Genomic DNA, 17,573 nt, shown 5'->3' with positions numbered 1-17,573 from the left:
AAAAACTGTACACCCTCGAACTGAGTAGCAAAAAACAGTACAACCGTGCGAAAGATGTGAAACATTCTGAAGCACAGAAGCTTCTTTATTCTATGTACACTGACGCTCTTGAGCAGGGCAGAATCCACACGGTTAGACAGAACCTCATTGTACATAAAGACAATGTGAACAAAAGTGTGTCAGTGACAAAGATCGCTTTCAACCCTTTGGATACAAAGCACTACATTTGTGCAGATGTAGTTGAAACGTTACCTTTTGGTTTTCACGCCTAATACTATGGATTGGACAAAAGCGTGGAAAAAATCACTGCTCATGTATCAGGGGAATAGTTGCAAAAAGCAAGAAGTATAGACCACATGGAGGGCTGGGTGGCCTTACACAGGACCTTATTAAAAAATTTTACGAGCTATTATGGTTTGGCGCTCAGGAATCATGAAGAAGTTGAAGATATTCAGTGGGCTGTCATGCCCACGTTCCATCATATCACATCAACTGATGAAGATCCAACACCACAAGCTTTGCCCGCCAGGGCAAACAAGCTGGTGCAGCCATCGCGCAGCCGAGGCCCAAGGTCAACCCCAGCCGGAACATCAATATTGACTGGGAAATCACATTGCAGGAGCACTCCTACCAGAATACAAGTGCCTCTCGCTTCTCTACAGGTGGAGAGAGTACACTCTGTTATCTGGTCGCTCCAGTCGAAAGATGAGTATTTGTCGCTAATAGTAGCTCAGACCGCTGTGGAGGAAGCGATCTGTAGGTGTAATGCTGAAACTTTGCGCACCTACAAAGAATTTTGCAACTCCATCACCACTGAACCATGGAGCGAATGCACTTCTTAGAGCAGATGAGAAGGTCCTGCTACACCAGAAGAATGCCGCGGAAGCCCATTCGAAAGGCTTTTTCTCAAGATGCACTTTTTCACTTTCTGCTTCGCTCGTGGAGCAAATATCTTGACAACCATTTGCTCTATTTGCACACTGTTTGTTTCGCAAGATTCACAGACGGTTTCTGCACATCATGACACTCCCCTTTTTTTATGTTCCTCAGCAATTTATTTCCAACATCATAATTTATAATCATTCTAGGTTTACCTGTAGCGACTATGTGAAGAAAAAATGAGACTGAGAATTGCTACGCTGGAAATCTTGAAAAAAGCGGACTGACACGACGTGAAGCATACATTTTGGAATGCACGACAAGTTGAAGCACACTTCTATCACAATTTTCTACTAGTTCAGCCTCTTCACAAGATGGAGATGAAAAAATTCATTAAAAAAAAGAACCGCTTGTAATATCACCTTGACACTTCGATATAGTTATTACAGAGCTATAATGAACATTTGCACCAATTTTTATCAAAATCGTCCAAAACGTAAAAAAGCTAGTGTAGACGTCCCCCCTTTAAGGCGCACTCATGCTATCTAGTTGACGTTTGCTTCCGGAGATGGTTGGCTGCACCGTCCCAAAATTGTTTTCTTCGCTTTGCTTTTCTCGACTGCTAGTCAATTCTAATCAATTGTTGACTGCAGTCAATTCTACTACCTAGGGAATGACATCATTTTGGCCCAAATATCACGAGTGTGTGTGTGGGGGGGGGGCACTGAAGGCAATGCCACATGTGAACAACGCTGTCATTCGGCCCAATGGCTTTGAAACGATGAGGGTAAACTATGTGTTCAGCATGTTCAGTGACGAAGCAGAGGGCTTTTTTGTACAGAGAGCAGATCAACAAGCAGTACGGCGATTCCTCTGCCACAGTATCCTTCATCGAAAGGATGCGATCCCTGATCGAAGCGATGACGTCCAGATGTAGTGCAGATGCGCTGAGACCAGGAAGCACGCGTGAGCAATGAATCAAGGACTTCCTGAGTTACTTAGACAAATGGGAACAAGTTGCTGGGTCACATGGCTACTTGAGCCGGAGCACAGCTGAGGGGTTCCGGGTGACACCTTCCAGCACACTGTGTTTGCGGGAGTATCTGACAAGTAAACTGAACTACCACTATCTCATGACATCCCGGCTCTGCCAGGACGCAATCGAAAGACTGTTTGGAATTATGCGACAAATGTCAGGATCGAATGACCACCCAACACAGAGCCAATTCTTCATTTCCATTAACTGCTTGAGCTTCCAGAATCTCGTAAGATCGTCAAGCAGTGGAAATGTTTCACCAGGTCTTCTGGAAAGCCTCTTAGGAACAGACAGTGCCGAAAAGCAGGCAGCGTCCCAGAAAAAGATTGATGAGCTCCTGGATGTCGGAAACCTGGCCGAGGTACACGACGTACTGAGTGCATGCAACATCGAGCATAACGACCTGATCGGGCAAACCAGTGACGAAAGGTTGATTTTTTACATCGCCGGTTATGTTGCACAAAAAAGCATTGCCACCACGAAGCGCACAGAGTGCTGCCAGCAGCTTCTACGACAAAAAGATGGGCCAGTGCCGCCAGCTGCCTCTCTCACCACTGCAGTTGACAGGGGAGGCCTCATCTACCCTCCTTAGGCGCTAAATGCCCTTGTGACAGCACTGGAGGACACTTTCACACATTGCTTTAGTGTGAGGGAAGTGAGGAGTGAGAGCCTCATGGACTTCGTATCCTTCCACCAAATGGCCAAGGTGACCACTCTTGGCTGTACCGACCACGCCACATCTTGGACTAACAAGATAATTAAATTTTATGTCCTTACTAGGCTTCACTTTCTAGTAAAGTTCAAGAACTCGCAGCGTACCGAAAAACGTGCAAGACTAAGGCTGCTTAAGATGAGACGTGTTCTGTAACATACTGTGTCTTTCCTTTTGTTGTTATGTTGTAAGTATATTGCCTGGCTTGCTCAGTAAACGACATTTGCCACTTCTGCATGATGATCACTTTCCTTCACGGCAGCGCCAGTTGCACATCCGTGCACTTACCCCCCCAAAATACATAACCTCAAGCTTGCGATAAGTTGTCCAGATTTCTAGTGTACATATTTATGTCAACAATTTGACCTCAAAACCAAAGATAATAGTGGTAGAGCTGTCCTCCAGCAGCGGGGTAGACCAAACCAAGATGTTTGTACTTTGTGATTCAACAGGCACTGTGCACAACTTTCAACTGTACACGGGGAAGATACTCCCTGCGAATGGACACTGTGATGTCGGTGCGAGTGGCAACATAGTGCTCACCCTTGCATCCGCCATTCCCTCCAACAAGAACTATAAACTCTACTGTGACAACTTGTTCATGAGTGCTCCCCTATTCTACGAGCTTGCAAAAAAGGGCGTTTGGGCACTTGGGACTGTGAGGCGAAACCGCCTACCTCGATGCAGTCTGAAAGATGACAAAGCTCTGAAAAGTGCTGGCTGTGGATCCTTCCATGAAAAGACTGTGTCGCATGATGGTGTACCATTCCATGCCGTCACGTGGTTCGACAATCGTTCAGTCAGTTTTCTGAGCACCTTTGTGGCCACTGATCCTGTTGAAGATGTCAGAAGATATGACAAGAAGGAACACAAGCACATAGAAGTGCCATCGTTTGCATGTGTAAGAGTATACAATAAGTACATAGGTGGCGTTGACCTTGTCGACCAGATGGCTGCAGCTTCCTGGACACCTTTGAAATCAAGAAAGTGGTACGTCAAGATCTTTTTTCATCTGATCGACCTTATCCGTATCAATGCTTGGTTCATCTACAAGCAGGAACGTGCCCTTGCCAACATTCGTGAAAACAATGTTCTGAGCTTGTTTGAATTCAAAGGGGAGATTGCCTCAACCCTGAAGCTCATAAAGAAGCCAGCAAGAGGCAGTGTTGCAAAGTCATCGAAAAGGAGCATTGATGCCCTCCACAAGGAAAAATGCAAAAGAGTACCGGCAGCACTTATCCCGTCACAAGACATTCGACTGGATGGGACATGTCACTGGCTGCAGTACAGAAACCGAGGAAGATGCAATGTTCCTGGCTACAAAGGGATCACCAAGGTGGTGTGTTCCAAGTGCTCTGTTAACTTGTGTTTCACACCCGGAAGCAATTGTTTCTTGATGTTTCACACAGATACTGCTTCTGCGCCGTGAATAAAGGACTGACCCGTTGTGTTTGGAGTGTTCCAGTAGGTTTTCGGTCTGGTGAATTATCGTAAACACCACAATAATTATGTAATATAATTTGCATACTTCGTATTGGGCATTGAGCCTGGCTTATATCAAAGTCCAACTTTCTAAAAGCTTGCAACTGCCATGACCCATTTATTTTATACATTGAATGCCCATTGTGATTTTGAATCGCGTTCCCATATCCTGGGAACACAGAATTAGAATTGATCGAAAATAGCTGGAAACAACTGTGGTTCAGCCTAGGAACCAAGCAAAGTGCATCAAATGAGCAAAGGACACTTTTTCACTCCAAAGCTACGAATTCCAACCTCAGGAAGCACATCAAGGTATGCACGTAATATTGTAGGCACACCTATATGTACATATGTATAAACCTAAGTCGTTGGTAGATAACGGTGTTGTGTACATGTGTATGTAAATGTGCATATAAATCTGTAATAAACGAGTGTGTGTGTTTCGTATGTTGTTTTCAAATGTATTTGTGAATTTCACTTATCATGTATGTTGGTGTCTCATATTAGAATTTGCAACAAGAGCTGAATGGTTGCGTTCACTGCAGGTTTGTTGGCTTTGATATGGCCCACAATTTAAAAGTAACGGGAAAAGTAACTCGTTACATTTTTAATCGGTAACGTATTACATTTTTGGTGAAGTACCTAATTTGCAGTGGTAAAGAATTACTTTTTGCACAGTAGTAACAGTAATTGTAATCAATTAATTTTTTCAAGTAATGTGTACAATTGTGCCGGTAACACACTACTTTGTAACACATTACTCCCCACCTGTGAAAATGAGTCTGGCCACAACACCATGTCGACAGAGCACGGCTGCTCTGTCTGACGTCTCGGTGTTGACTGTCATCCTCCCTTGCCGCTGTTTTGCGGCCAACTTTTCTACGCCGCTCAAATACGTGCAAGCAGACCTCAATTTCGAGCAACTTTTACGAGTATAGAAATCGTTCTACAAAGAAAATAAAAGTGTAGCGACAGTGTGGCTTGCTGCTGTTAACCGATATCACAGATGCACCGATATCATGGTGCCCATCACCTATCTTATCGGCGGGCTTGTTGTGCACTCATTCTCAGGTGCATTCTTGCAGTAGAATTTGTCACTTTGGTTCCCTTGACTGCTGTATGGTAAAGGGCGCTATAGCAATGGCTAGCACAGTATTCTCAAACAGAGAAAAAGCTAGAACGATTCCAGCGCTCGGGACTGCTAGCCTGGACTACAACACGGCACTTGCAAAGTACCGCGAGATGTTCCCAGGCGAAGGAGTATCAACATCTCGTACTATAAGACAGACATTCAAACGGCTGTCTTCGACTGGGACATTCAGCACGTTCGCGTCCAGTGTCATCCAGTGACTCAAGTTCAGCAATTACAGTTCTCGCCGAAGTCGCACGAGATCCAACTATAAGTAGTCGATCGATTGGAAGAAGGATGGGGGTGTCAGCCAGGAGTGCACTGAGAATTGTTCACAGCGTGAGGTACCATCCTTACCACGTCAGCCTGTCCCAGAGCTTTCAGCCAGGAGACTACAACAAGCGAATGGAATTTTTGCAACTGGATTCTAAACATGATCGAGAAAACCCCAAATTTTGCAGAGCACATCATTTAGACGGACGAAGCGCATTTCTCCAGGAATGCTGAGGTTAACTTACATAACGCCCACTATTGGAGCACGTCACACCCTGATTAGATAAGGGAGTGCAGACACCAGTACCAGTGGACATTTCACGCTTGGGCAGGTATCTACGATGGAAAAGTGCTCGGTCCAGTTTTCTTCAACAGAAACATGACAGGCAATATTTAAAGCAGTGAAATACTACAAGGCTTTGTGTAAGATTTTGTTGATGACCTGCCCCTTTTGGAGAGGCTGTCCGCGTGGTACCAGCACGATGGGGGTCCCGCTCACTCTGCTAGCCATGCTGTTCAGTTTTTGGATCAACTTTTTGGTGATAAGTGGGTAGGCAGTTTCGGTCTTGTGCCATGGCCTGCCAGGTCACCGGACTTGACTCCGATGAATTTTTGCTTGTGGGACCACATTAAGGAGTAGTTCTACAAACAGGAGCCCCGATCGGCTCTTGACCTGCAGCAGAAAATCACTTCCTTCTGCAGATCACTTCGCTAAAAGGAAATAAGGAGAGCGACGAGGGTCATAGTCCACAGGGCGCAACTGTGCATTGGTGCCGATGGTGGTCACTTTCAACACCTTTAAGTACCAAGCCAGGACAAGCTCTGACACTCAGGGATACTCGCCCTGAGGCCAGCTAACTTTCCTGATCACCAATAAACATTCGCCCCTCACCGATGTCAATGCTCACCAAGAAGAAAGTGTATTATCCCCCTTGATGTCCCCCCCCCCGTCTTGTTTTTTCGTGAGTCTTTTACTTTGTGTTGTCAGTTCTCTTGATTTTTATTTTCTTTTAGAATTTGTTTGGTGATGGATTCATCCTGTTCGTAATTTACTTATTTCCACTCAACCAATCAATCTATCAACCGATCACAACAGGACATGACAAACCAAAAATACATGAAAATAAACTGTCAATCACATTTCTGTACTGTTCCTTGTTAGGTGCTCTCCGTGCGTAAACGTGGAAATGTTCGGTAGGCGCGGGGGTCGTTGATGCAAAAATTATGAAAGTGTGATACATGTAATTGTCCGGGTCTTGAATGTCAAAGCAGCCTAGTAACACGCTTGCTTATCTAAGTGATATGGCAAAACGTTTGCATTCTTTTTTGTGGCGCCACTTCTAGCATGCTGAAGCACGCTTCCACATGTACACAGGATATCTTTCCTTCTTTTTGCAGCTTCTATCTCTCACCTGGGCGGGGCCTCTCCTCCTCTCTCGTTTCATGATTTGGCGCCCGACTGTGCGTCGTTCAGATACCCGCAACTGGACCTGAATTTTTTTTAACTTTTAAAGGGTATAACAATCATTCCACGAAGCGTTTTTTCTTATTGATTAGGCCAAATCCGCCACAAGCAATCTAATTCTGACAAAAAAAAGTTGCATAGACAAGCAATTTCATGAGTTCAATCTGGAAAATTCAATTTAGTTCACTGGCAAATTGATGAAACTATTTTTATTAGGTGGCAGACTGAATGTCCAGAAGTTGCTTACCCCATATTTTTCCGTTAAGCCGTTTTTTTTTTGTTTTTTTATGGTTAAATGAGACGTTTCATGCCACAACCTGTGTTTATACATGGTGATTCACGAGCGATATCATTTGGGGTTTGTAAGAAAACAGAAGAACAGAAAAAGATGCGGTCAACGGCTCCCATGCGGCAATTAAGTTTGCCATCTTCAAAAAATACTTCTGTCAAATTTCAACTACAATAAATTGAAATTTCTGAATTGAACTCTGAAATTTGCCTAGTCAACAAAGCGTTTTTTTTTACAGAATCAGGAAGCCTGTGGCGAATTTTGTCGAGTACACCAGAAGCCGAAATCTCTAATACTACAGCAAGTGAAAAAAAAAAAAGAATTATTAAAATCTGCTTTTTCTGACTCGCGTATTTCAACTGCGCAGGAAATCGGACACCGTTCTTCATCCCCCTTCTCTCCCCCCACCCTCATGAATCTCTTCACTCAAAAAACGAAATTGACCACAAAGATGGGATGAGAGGAGGACATGACCCCTGCCCAGATGATAGAACGAACATTTCAAAAAACAAGAGGAAAGGGGAGCTGCTGCTTCGGTTACTTTTGTTAACACTTATCAGCTTCACTGGAATGCAGATCGCCATCTCATCGGTGCACCTGGTACACACCCATTTCCAGGTAGATTGTTCCTTCACAATCACTTGGAACATCGGTTTCACCCAGTTTTGCACGTAACAACGGTAGTCATGGCCAGCTCTGTGTTCTCTAATAGGGACAAAACTAGAATGATATTAACTCTTGGTGCTGCAAATATGAACTACGACCGAGCAGTCATAAACTACAGTGAAATGTTTCCTGGCGACAGAGTGACCACTTCTCGCACCATAAGGCAGATCATTATGCGGCTGTCCACCACTGGAAGCTTCGGCCCTGCGCGTGAAAGACGCCCCCATCCTATCACCGCTTGTGACAACCGCCACGCCATTAGGGTCCGGGAAGAGGTTGTCCAGGATCCCAATATAAGCCTTAGATCAATTGAAAGGAGGACAAGGGTGTCAGCAAGCAGTGCCAGGAGGATTCTATACGGGCACGGTGTCGACCAGATGGATCAGAAGAAGGCTACGTATGAGGTGGACACAAGAGCCAAAATCAAATATCATTTGAGAATATTTTTTGATTTAATGGATATTGGCAGTTTCACACAAGGAACCGCTTCCGGGCTCGTAATAGGAAATCCCCGCTGATGGCGAAGAAAGCGGCTGCCATTTTTGCCGGAATGTGTTGCGTAGCAAGATTCCAGGAACGTGGACGCTTCACTCATGCAAGTGATGAAAGCGCTCTGATGCCATCTACTAGCACAGGTTGAACCCGTCGCACAGTTTAAGCACACTTGGAACCTACTTTTGTGTCACAGGAGAATACACGCGAATTGCCTGCCTCCATACAGGCATCGCTGAGTGCAATGCCGACGACAGAGCGAAAACTGAAACTGATCGGCGGAAGTGAAGAACCCGAAGGCACCTCAAGTACGGAAGGGTTCTTGATGTGCCAGCTATCAGCATTGAATGGATTAGTAAAGGAAATGCTGTGCCAGAAGTGCTCGGAACCCAGAGTGACAGTGGTGCTAGGCACACGACATGGGTTAGCGGTCAAGCTTGCTGTAACCTGCAGGAATTGTGGTAACATCGCTGAACAGTGGTCATCCCTGAGAGCAGAGGGCAGGAGGACCTTTGAGGTGAACGTGAGGGCCATGCAGGCAATAAAAAGCATTGGCAAGGGGTCGACTGCATTGACAGACTTCTGGTCCATCATGAATGTATCTCACCATGGACTTCACTGCAAGACATTCCAAAAGCATCTGGAGAAGACCTTTCAAGGAGCTGCGCCTGAAGGTGCGAAGAACGTGTTTTCATGTCAGACTGTCAGTCTTACTTGCGTGCATGTCAGACTGTCAGTCTCACTTGAGATCAGAAGAAGGACATCGTTGCAAGGTTTGGCATGCCTGCAAGTTCCTTGTCAATGATCCTTAAGTGCAAGGACGCCATCTTGGAAGCTGCTGCGGGACCAAGCACCAAGCAAAAAAGGAACAGGACAGCCGCGTACGATGACGTCGACAAGGCTACCTTCGCTTGGTTTATGGAAATGGTATCACAACGGGTACCGCTAACAGGCGCAGTGCTGCAGTGTCAGGCAGTGAATTTTGCAAACATCCTGGGCTGTGACAGCTTCAAACCAAGCAGCGGTTGGCTGGATAAATTCAAGAGGCATGCCATTGTTTCGAAAGTTCTGTGCGGAGAGAGCACGTATGCAAACATCATTGCAACTGCAACATGGCACGAGGAGGAGGTGAGCGGCATTTTGGAAACGTACGCCACCGACGACATCTACGACACGGATGAAAGCGTGTTGTTTTTTCAAATGTTACCGGGGCGTACGTTGGCTCTTAAGGGCCAGCGTTGCGAAGGCGGTACACAGAGCAAGCAGCTTCTTTCCATCTTGTTTTGCGTGAACATGGACGGAAGCGACAAGCGCGTTCCCCTCGTCATAGGCAAACGCAAGAACCGCCGCTGCTTCAAAGGAATGAAGATCCCAGCGACATACAGATCCAACGGAAAAGCACGGATGTCTCGCGCCATCTTTAAGGACTGGCTAGTCGACTTCGACCGGGAGATGTCCCAAAAGGACCGGCACATGGGTCTGCTGCTGAACAACTGCTCTGCACATCACGTCGAAGATGCCAACCTGACAAATGTGGAAGTGCTTTTCCTGCCGCCACACTGCACCTCTCTAATTCAGCCGCTGGATCAGGGGATGATGAGGACCGTCAAGAGTGCTTATCGTGCCCACGTGATTGACAAACTTTTGTTAGATCTGCGGCTGAAGAGAGAAATTAAGGTTGATACCATACAAGAGGTGGAAATGTGGGCAGCAAGTTGGCGATCAACGGGACATGATGTGGTTGTGAACTGTTTCAGAAAAGCAGGGTTCACTTCTGGAATTGGCAGCACCAGCGATGTGCTAACAACCATGTGCTAACAACAACGTAGATGACGACCTCTCTGTGCCGGCAATCGAACAACAGTGGGACACACTGAGAGTGGAGGGTGGCGTGCCCGATGACGCTAAAATTGCAGGACTTTCTCTACGCCGATTCATACGCTGCATGCACCGAAGAGCTTCGTGAAGACGAAATCATTGCAAGCCTGCAAGGATCCAACTGCTGCAGTGGTGACGAAAGTGACGCCGCCGAGGAAGTTTGCGTGGTTCCGCCTGTTAACGAGGTGCTCGACGCGATTGCTCTTCTCTGACGTTACGCTGTGTCGCAGGAAAACCAGGAACTCCAACTTTCTTTAATACAACTCAGACACGAATAACAGACTTTCTTGTAGAAAAATAAAAGGATTTTTTGCTGCTCTACCAGTGTCATTTGTGACTATTTCCGTGATCTTCCATTACCGATGTGGACAACATGTTAATAACTTAAATAAATCGTCGGAAGTATGCTAACTTTCTATACAACAAAGTTTTCTGTATAACGAAGTTTCGCGCGGAATTTCGCCGACTTTGCTATTCATAGGTTTAACTGTATTAGAAATCATAAGACGGCGTTTCCCAGACCCATGTTTTCAACCGGACTGTAACTTGAAGCTGAACAGTGCTGCAGATTTTAGTTGAGTTCATATTAAATCGATCATGTATGCTGTTGTTAATGATATGTGTAATTCTTTCTTCTCGACTCTGCAAGTACTTACTGTACTGTACTTACCAGAGTAAGCAAGAACCTACCATGAATGAGGGATGTCACATAGCAATGTGACATCCCTCAGCTCCAAACTGTTTCTATCGAGCATCTGCTATTCGACACACTTCACACTTCACTTCTCATGTTCGCTGCCTGTTTATCTTTCATGGCTGGCCTAGTCAACTCGCAGTTCACACGTGACACTCCTACAGCGGAGTTTTCCTTTTGCACTTCTGCTCTATCTTTGTTCCTCTATGGAGCAAAATGTGCAACAGCCTCAAGGCTGCTTCTGACCTGAAGGAAAAATCTAGCACTCACCTGAGAGATCTGGTCACTTACCTGTCAATTTCTATAGATGCTCCTTTAGACCTTCAAGTGAGAGATGTTGGCTGCCAACGAAAACAAGTGTCCACAATGCCCATCCCACTACACTGGTTTTTCAAGTGCAGCACAGACACTGTAGCACTGCCACTGAGGAAAGCAAAGAAAAAGCAGAATGTAACCAGGGCAGCAAAGGAAAGTAATTGATCGATAAGCACAAGCAATTATGACTTGCGACCTGCTACAGCAAGTCACTTTTTGCATCAAAACAGTAAGCGTAGACTGCTCTGTGTCATGTGTATAGGACGTACACCTCACACAGCTCAAATTGCTGTACACCACCTTGAATCTATGCAGCCTGCATGCATAGCCTCCTGTCTATCACTAAAAGCTATAAGCTGACATTAATACACTACCATTTTCTGCACATACTATACATGAAATTGCTACCCAAGCACTGTAACATTGCAACTATAGGGAGGAAAACATTAACTGAACTCCGGAATTCACGCTGCTTTGAGTAAATTTAGGTTGGCACGTAAGCTGGCTTGCTGATGATGATTGGAGTTTTAATGGTGCACAAGCAACGAAGGCCATAGTGCGCCAAGACAATGGTAGTTAGTAACCAGGTAAAAACAGAGAGACTACACTAAAATAAGCATTTCACAAAGATTGAGACATAAAACATGATATGAGTTTTCTGGCACAAGGATATCAAAGATCAAGCTGCGCCGTGCAAACATGATATATGAGCAAAGCTGGACAAAATTATATAGCATTTAAACAGTCAATATCTCTAAAACAGTTACAAATGCTCGTGACGGGTAGAAGGGGCCCATCACCCAACAACAAGGCTGGTGATGATGATTGGAGTTTTAATGGCGAATCGACAACACAGATCATAATACGCGAACATTGTGATTAAAATGAGACTAGTTAAAAATAGCTGCAATGTTTAAAAGGGAGAGAAACAACAAATATGTAAAATGCGAGCTTAAGACTACAAAAGATTTACAATTCCAATGTCCCTTAAAAATTGAAAACTCTACTAAAGGGGATGATAGCCTCATCACCAAGCAAAGCTGGCTCGCTGTGAGCACAACTGAATTTGCATTGATATCCTTACCACAGCATAATGGCAGATGCAGGATGATTCCATGGTGCAGCCTGAACAAAGGAAAAAGAGTGATGCAGATATTAGCGAAAGAATAGAGAGAGCACTCATTTGAAATGTACACGCAGAATGCTGTAGTTTGCAATAAGCATCTGAATTTGAAGACTCAAGCAGAATATAAACTGTATGTACCTTTGTACATTTGAAATGTACATATATGGAAACTGACTAGGAAACCAAATTTGCGCTTGACTGGGAAGGATCCCGTAGAGCACTGCATCTGTTAGCAGTAACTGAGTCATGTCAAGAATAAGTCATCACTTATTTGAAATGATACCACACAAAGTTGCTTATACTGCCTCTGTTGACTTCTGGCTCTTCCGATAGCTATCCTACAAAAAGCACATGAGTGACCCCTTTAAAAGGTGTAATAACCAGATGAAATGGAACTGACATGCCATTTGGGCAACAACCAGCTCACTGCACTCGTGCTCTGTCCGACAGCATTCAATATGCAAATGCAATCACCACTGCTGAAAGTCAGAACAGTGAGCAGTCCTTGGTTTATGTCCCGGCTGCTCCGACAATACAAATACAAAACATGCACAGGGCAATACAAAAACACACATACAATACAGGGCAATACAAAATAATGTGCATCTTAGACTGGTAGCAACAAGGACTGTTGGTCGTTTGCAGTTTTTACAAAAAGAAAAATGCAAATACCAGCAGGTGCATTAGTCCTTCCTTGCTGTGCTGTAGAGTGCATAAAACTGTTTTTGCTACAGTAGGCTAATACCCCTGACACATAAGCATCCTGAAAGCATTTCCACAGGAGGACCCTCTCCTCAACAGCTTTTACGTCTGACTGAGGAGGTAGTCCCTTTTGCAAGCGGTATTTTTTGGGGGAGTGAATTGCTTATTTCCTTGACCGGCAAAAAGGCATGTCTTCGAACATAGCACGCGCCGACAATCATTGTATGACCGGAATTTAAAACAACAATGCGAGACTTCGAGATTGTGATTACTTAACAGATGAAGTTAGAACCCCCCCGACCTTGAGGGATATTCTAAACGTCTCATGCCTCATGTGAGTGAACGTGCAGACCCCTGAAAAATGTGAATCATAAAATGCACCTTTGTGCATATGTGGGAGGCGAGTCCACTGCAACCTGAACTATATGTACTGGGAAAGCACTCTGCCTACGGCGGCACTGACAGAAGCAGCCTAAGCCACAGTGACCACAAAGCAAGTGGTATTGCACAACGAAAAGGCGTAGCAACTTTTCCTTGAGTACGAGGAGAAGACGAATGCAAACCAGCAAAATGAAACATTTATTCCGCACAATGCACTCTAGGTATGAGTAAGGAACTTCACCAAAGAAGGCACCAGAGTGACCAATGGCTAGATGATACAAAGTTTGTTACGGATTATTTTGTCAGCCTCTAAAGTGCTGTACCAGCCGCTTCCGAAACCATAGTGCCATTCTTCACCTGCAATACACCGAAAATCAGACACGAAAAGGTGGAGCAGTTTCAGTGCAATTTGACGGAATGCATGGCAAGAGCAGAAGACAGATGTTGCGTGACATAAATGAATTACCTCTCTCGAAATCAAAGATAACGCAGCCTCAGACAAGTAACATCACTGAGAACCCTTTGGCGCTAAGACGTCCAACCATGGAGCGGCCAGAGGGCCTTTGGCGACTGGTGCACAAGTGGGACGGCATGTACAGGTCGAGAACAGTCTATAGTCTGTGATCGTCTTTTGGAATGTCACTTGCGTTCTTCATGTTGCCGTTCTAGCGACTTTCAGAGCTGGTCAGCGACCAAATATACGTGTCGAGTGCCTAGCGACTAATCTAGCGACTTGGGCTCAAAAAACACGCGGCATCTCGAAGCTCTTAAAATCGCTGGAAAACTGCCAATTATTGTGAAAATATTTTAAAAGACTATATTTTTGCGGACTTGCTATGCGCACCTCCTAGGCCTCAGTTGTTGTGTGCAGGTGCCGTTCATCAGAGAGATGCGTACGTATACAAAGGAGAATAATTAATCAGACAAGTTGTAACAATATTTGTGTGTTGAAGTGTGTGCATGATTCTGAAACATACGACATTCGTTTACAATTACAGACGACCACAGAAACGTCTGTACACTAGCATGCGCGGCCCTTCAGGCAGACAGTCTCACACAGCTGTCGCTTATAAAGGCATAGATGCCACGATGGCGATGACCATACTTCGAGCGGAGCAGTGGCGAGGACGCTACCGCTCACACAAACATTTTTTTTTTTAAACTTTGGCTCATTTTTCGTGAAACACCCTGTATAAACAAAAAAGGAGCACACGCAGTAGCCGCACTTGATGTCGGAAGCTAAGACCAAGTAGAAATCCATCGTAAGAAAGCTTGAGCGGAAGAAACAGACGACACACAAAACTCAAATTTTGAGTTCCGTTCAGTTTTTTCTAGCTATACTCAAGCTTTCTTATGATGAATTTCTGCCACCAGCTCGCCTGCGTATATGCTATTCTTTCGAGCAGAAACTTCGGAAATGATCTCAAGAAATCGATGTTGACATATTGCAAGAGAAAAGCTTGTTGTTGAAAATAGGTTCACGGCAATTCTATGTCTGGCGGCTTTTTTTAGCGACACTACAAATTCACCTAGCGACATCTGGCGACATTTTGAGGCCTCTCGAGCGAGTTTTCTGCTAGCTGCGTCGGCAACACTGCTTCTGAGTTAGTGTCAGACGTGTTCATACAGGCAGAATGCAGAAGTATAACATAGCTTTCCTGAGATATGGTCTCGTCAATTTCACACTGGTACCCCAAAGTCGGCGGATTTGCTGAGGATTTTTCACTTAGCGTATTTAGGTGCAAGCGTGAAGCTGATGAGCTTGCAGACAATAGTCGGCTCTGCGCTCCCATTCGTGTGCCTGGGTATTACTGGTATGAGAAAGCTCTGGAAAGGTGGAGTTTGCACGAGCTGTGCAGGAATGTAATGAAACCTTCTGAGTGTCTCATTTTCGAGTGTGGAAATCAACTTTGGTAGATGCTTGCATGTGGTCACTCACTGACTGTTGTGAATGTTTTTTACGAGGCAAAGTTCTCTCAGTAACGTCCTTTTAAGTGACGTTGACAATGACAGGAAAGGCAGGAAACAATGCTCAAGATATGACACGAAAACAGTGCAACGGAAGAAGACAACACGAATAAAAATGCTAAAACGTGACGAGGTACACATGAACAGAACCCGTTTGGCCACTACGTTTGTCCCGCAAGGCCAAGCACAGGCACCTCTTTAGCGAAGTGCATACTATGGCCATTTGATACGCTGTCGCAGTGGTCCCATTTGCGTTGCCTTGACGTTACGGCCGTGAAAATAGACAATAGGTACCTGTGTAAGAAATGAAGGAGCTGCCACAAGGGAGAAACAAATATTACCGCACCTTTTTGACGATATCGTCAAAGTGTCTTCGAACACCCACACACGCCACGACGCTATGTAGACAAACAAGTCATCAGTGTTGCCAACTAGAGGTGTGCGCGTGTGCGCTGCGCCGTTACGTCACGAACATTTTCCGATTACTGAAACATACCCGCATATCCTGTACATGTTGCGTGTGTTCGATGAACTGCAGGGAGGACATCGAATAGTAACTATGCAATGAAGCAGCGGATAGGCGAATAATGTGCTTTTCAGTATAGCTGAAGTATACATAGGGTAGAGTAAGCTATGCTTATTTAGTGACTCTAACATAGGGTAGCCAGTAGCTGGGTGCAACGCAGGGGCGGTTGTGGAGGTTCACAAAATTTGTCATCAACATTTTAAATTATGCCGTTTCTGCAAAAAGTAAAAATAAAAGCTTCTTTATGCCCACTACCCCTTCTACAAAACTTGATCCAGTCGCATGCATAATACAAATGTGTTTGACTCGACACATCACTAGTACCTGTTTTCCCTTTGCAAGGGAATAGACCACCTCTACGCTCTGGTTCCTCTACGTGTAACGCCGTGGATGGAGCCTGCTGTTCTTACGGTGGGAGGTCCTCTGCTAACGCGGTCCACCTTGGTGAACCGCGTCTTCGATTTTGGCCAAAATGCCACGTGGCAGTGCTGCTTGGAGAAACAGAAAATGGAACGTGTGGTGACGGTGACTGAGGTTGAAAAATGAAAAAAAGAGGCAGATCTCCGGAAAACTATACCCGGTGGATATCCACAGGGCTGAATTTTCTCACATTCAAATTAGTGTTCTAAACATTTTTTGAACGTCTTCAAAACGGCCACAAACACGTCTTCAAGACTCGGGAAAGCGTCATGCAACTTATCCGGGGATAGAAGACGTTATGTAGATCAGATTGAAGACGTCTCCTAGATGAAAATGTGGTTGTGGCTAGACCTTTCCTCGACGTTTACAAAACGTTTTGTGCTACTAGGGTGGAAGCACACCTGCCCTTTACGTCAGAGTGCCAAGTGGACATTGTCCTCCTAGAAATCTTGTTTTATCACCATAGCAAAACAAGAAGAAGAAAACATGTTCATCTAAAGTTTTATCTTGGTGGGGGTAATAAAATAACACACCTCTTTATCAATGAGGGATAGCGGACGTGAGGATACACATGACATCTGTGACGTGTGAGACCAATTTGGGAGGTCTGTAGGATATTGATGGTTTGCTGGGGCAAACTCTTCTTTTCTTTCCTTTTCACTACAAGGAAGCTACAAGGTGCACTTGCAGGTGTAAGTGCTGCAGCCACAAGCACTAATAAAATAATTGTCAATATGCCTGTATATATGTATGTGTAACAATAAAAACTGACAATTTTTTTGCAGAGACAGCCTTTTGTGTCTTATTCACAGCTAGCTGGACAGCACAAAGACTTTCAGTAGTAATTAATACATACCATTGCATGAGTACGCTATATATCCTATAAATGCAATATGTAATTAAAATTTGGTAAGAAGTTTTATTATATGACTAAAATAAATAAATACATTATAAATATATAAAATATTTGATGCTACATATTTAAAAACATTACATACACATGATGTCCACTGGATGTTTCTGAATTATATTGTCGATATACTTCCTGGACGTCCATCAACAGTCAATAAAATGTCTAATGGGAGACATTCCAAAACATGTACATACACGAGATGTCCAGTGGATATTTTTAATTACTAT

General features: G+C 44.6%; 2 long non-coding RNA genes across 3 annotated transcripts in view; both read right to left on the bottom strand.

Annotated features, from left to right (window-relative positions):
• LOC135372113 (uncharacterized) overlaps positions 1–15,902 on the bottom strand; it is a 130,153-nt gene extending 114,251 nt beyond the window's left edge. For both annotated transcript variants that reach the window (XR_010415832.1, XR_010415833.1), the window contains exons 1-3: positions 15,834–15,902; positions 12,395–12,435; positions 11,287–11,418 (exon numbers count right to left, since the gene is read on the bottom strand). This is a non-coding gene — a long non-coding RNA (uncharacterized LOC135372113). The remainder of the gene's footprint in view (positions 1–11,286; positions 11,419–12,394; positions 12,436–15,833) is intronic.
• LOC135372102 (uncharacterized) lies at positions 13,701–14,569 on the bottom strand. The gene is made up of 2 exons (XR_010415821.1): positions 13,986–14,569; positions 13,701–13,876 (listed from the first exon to the last, which is right to left on the bottom strand). It is a non-coding gene; the product is annotated as an uncharacterized LOC135372102 (long non-coding RNA).
• Positions 15,903–17,573: the final 1,671 nt, after the last annotated feature.

Source organism: Ornithodoros turicata, unplaced genomic scaffold, assembly GCF_037126465.1.
Source record: "Ornithodoros turicata isolate Travis unplaced genomic scaffold, ASM3712646v1 Chromosome13, whole genome shotgun sequence".
Lineage (NCBI taxonomy): Eukaryota > Metazoa > Arthropoda > Arachnida > Ixodida > Argasidae > Ornithodoros > Ornithodoros turicata.
This window is presented reverse-complemented; position numbering and strand designations above follow the sequence as displayed.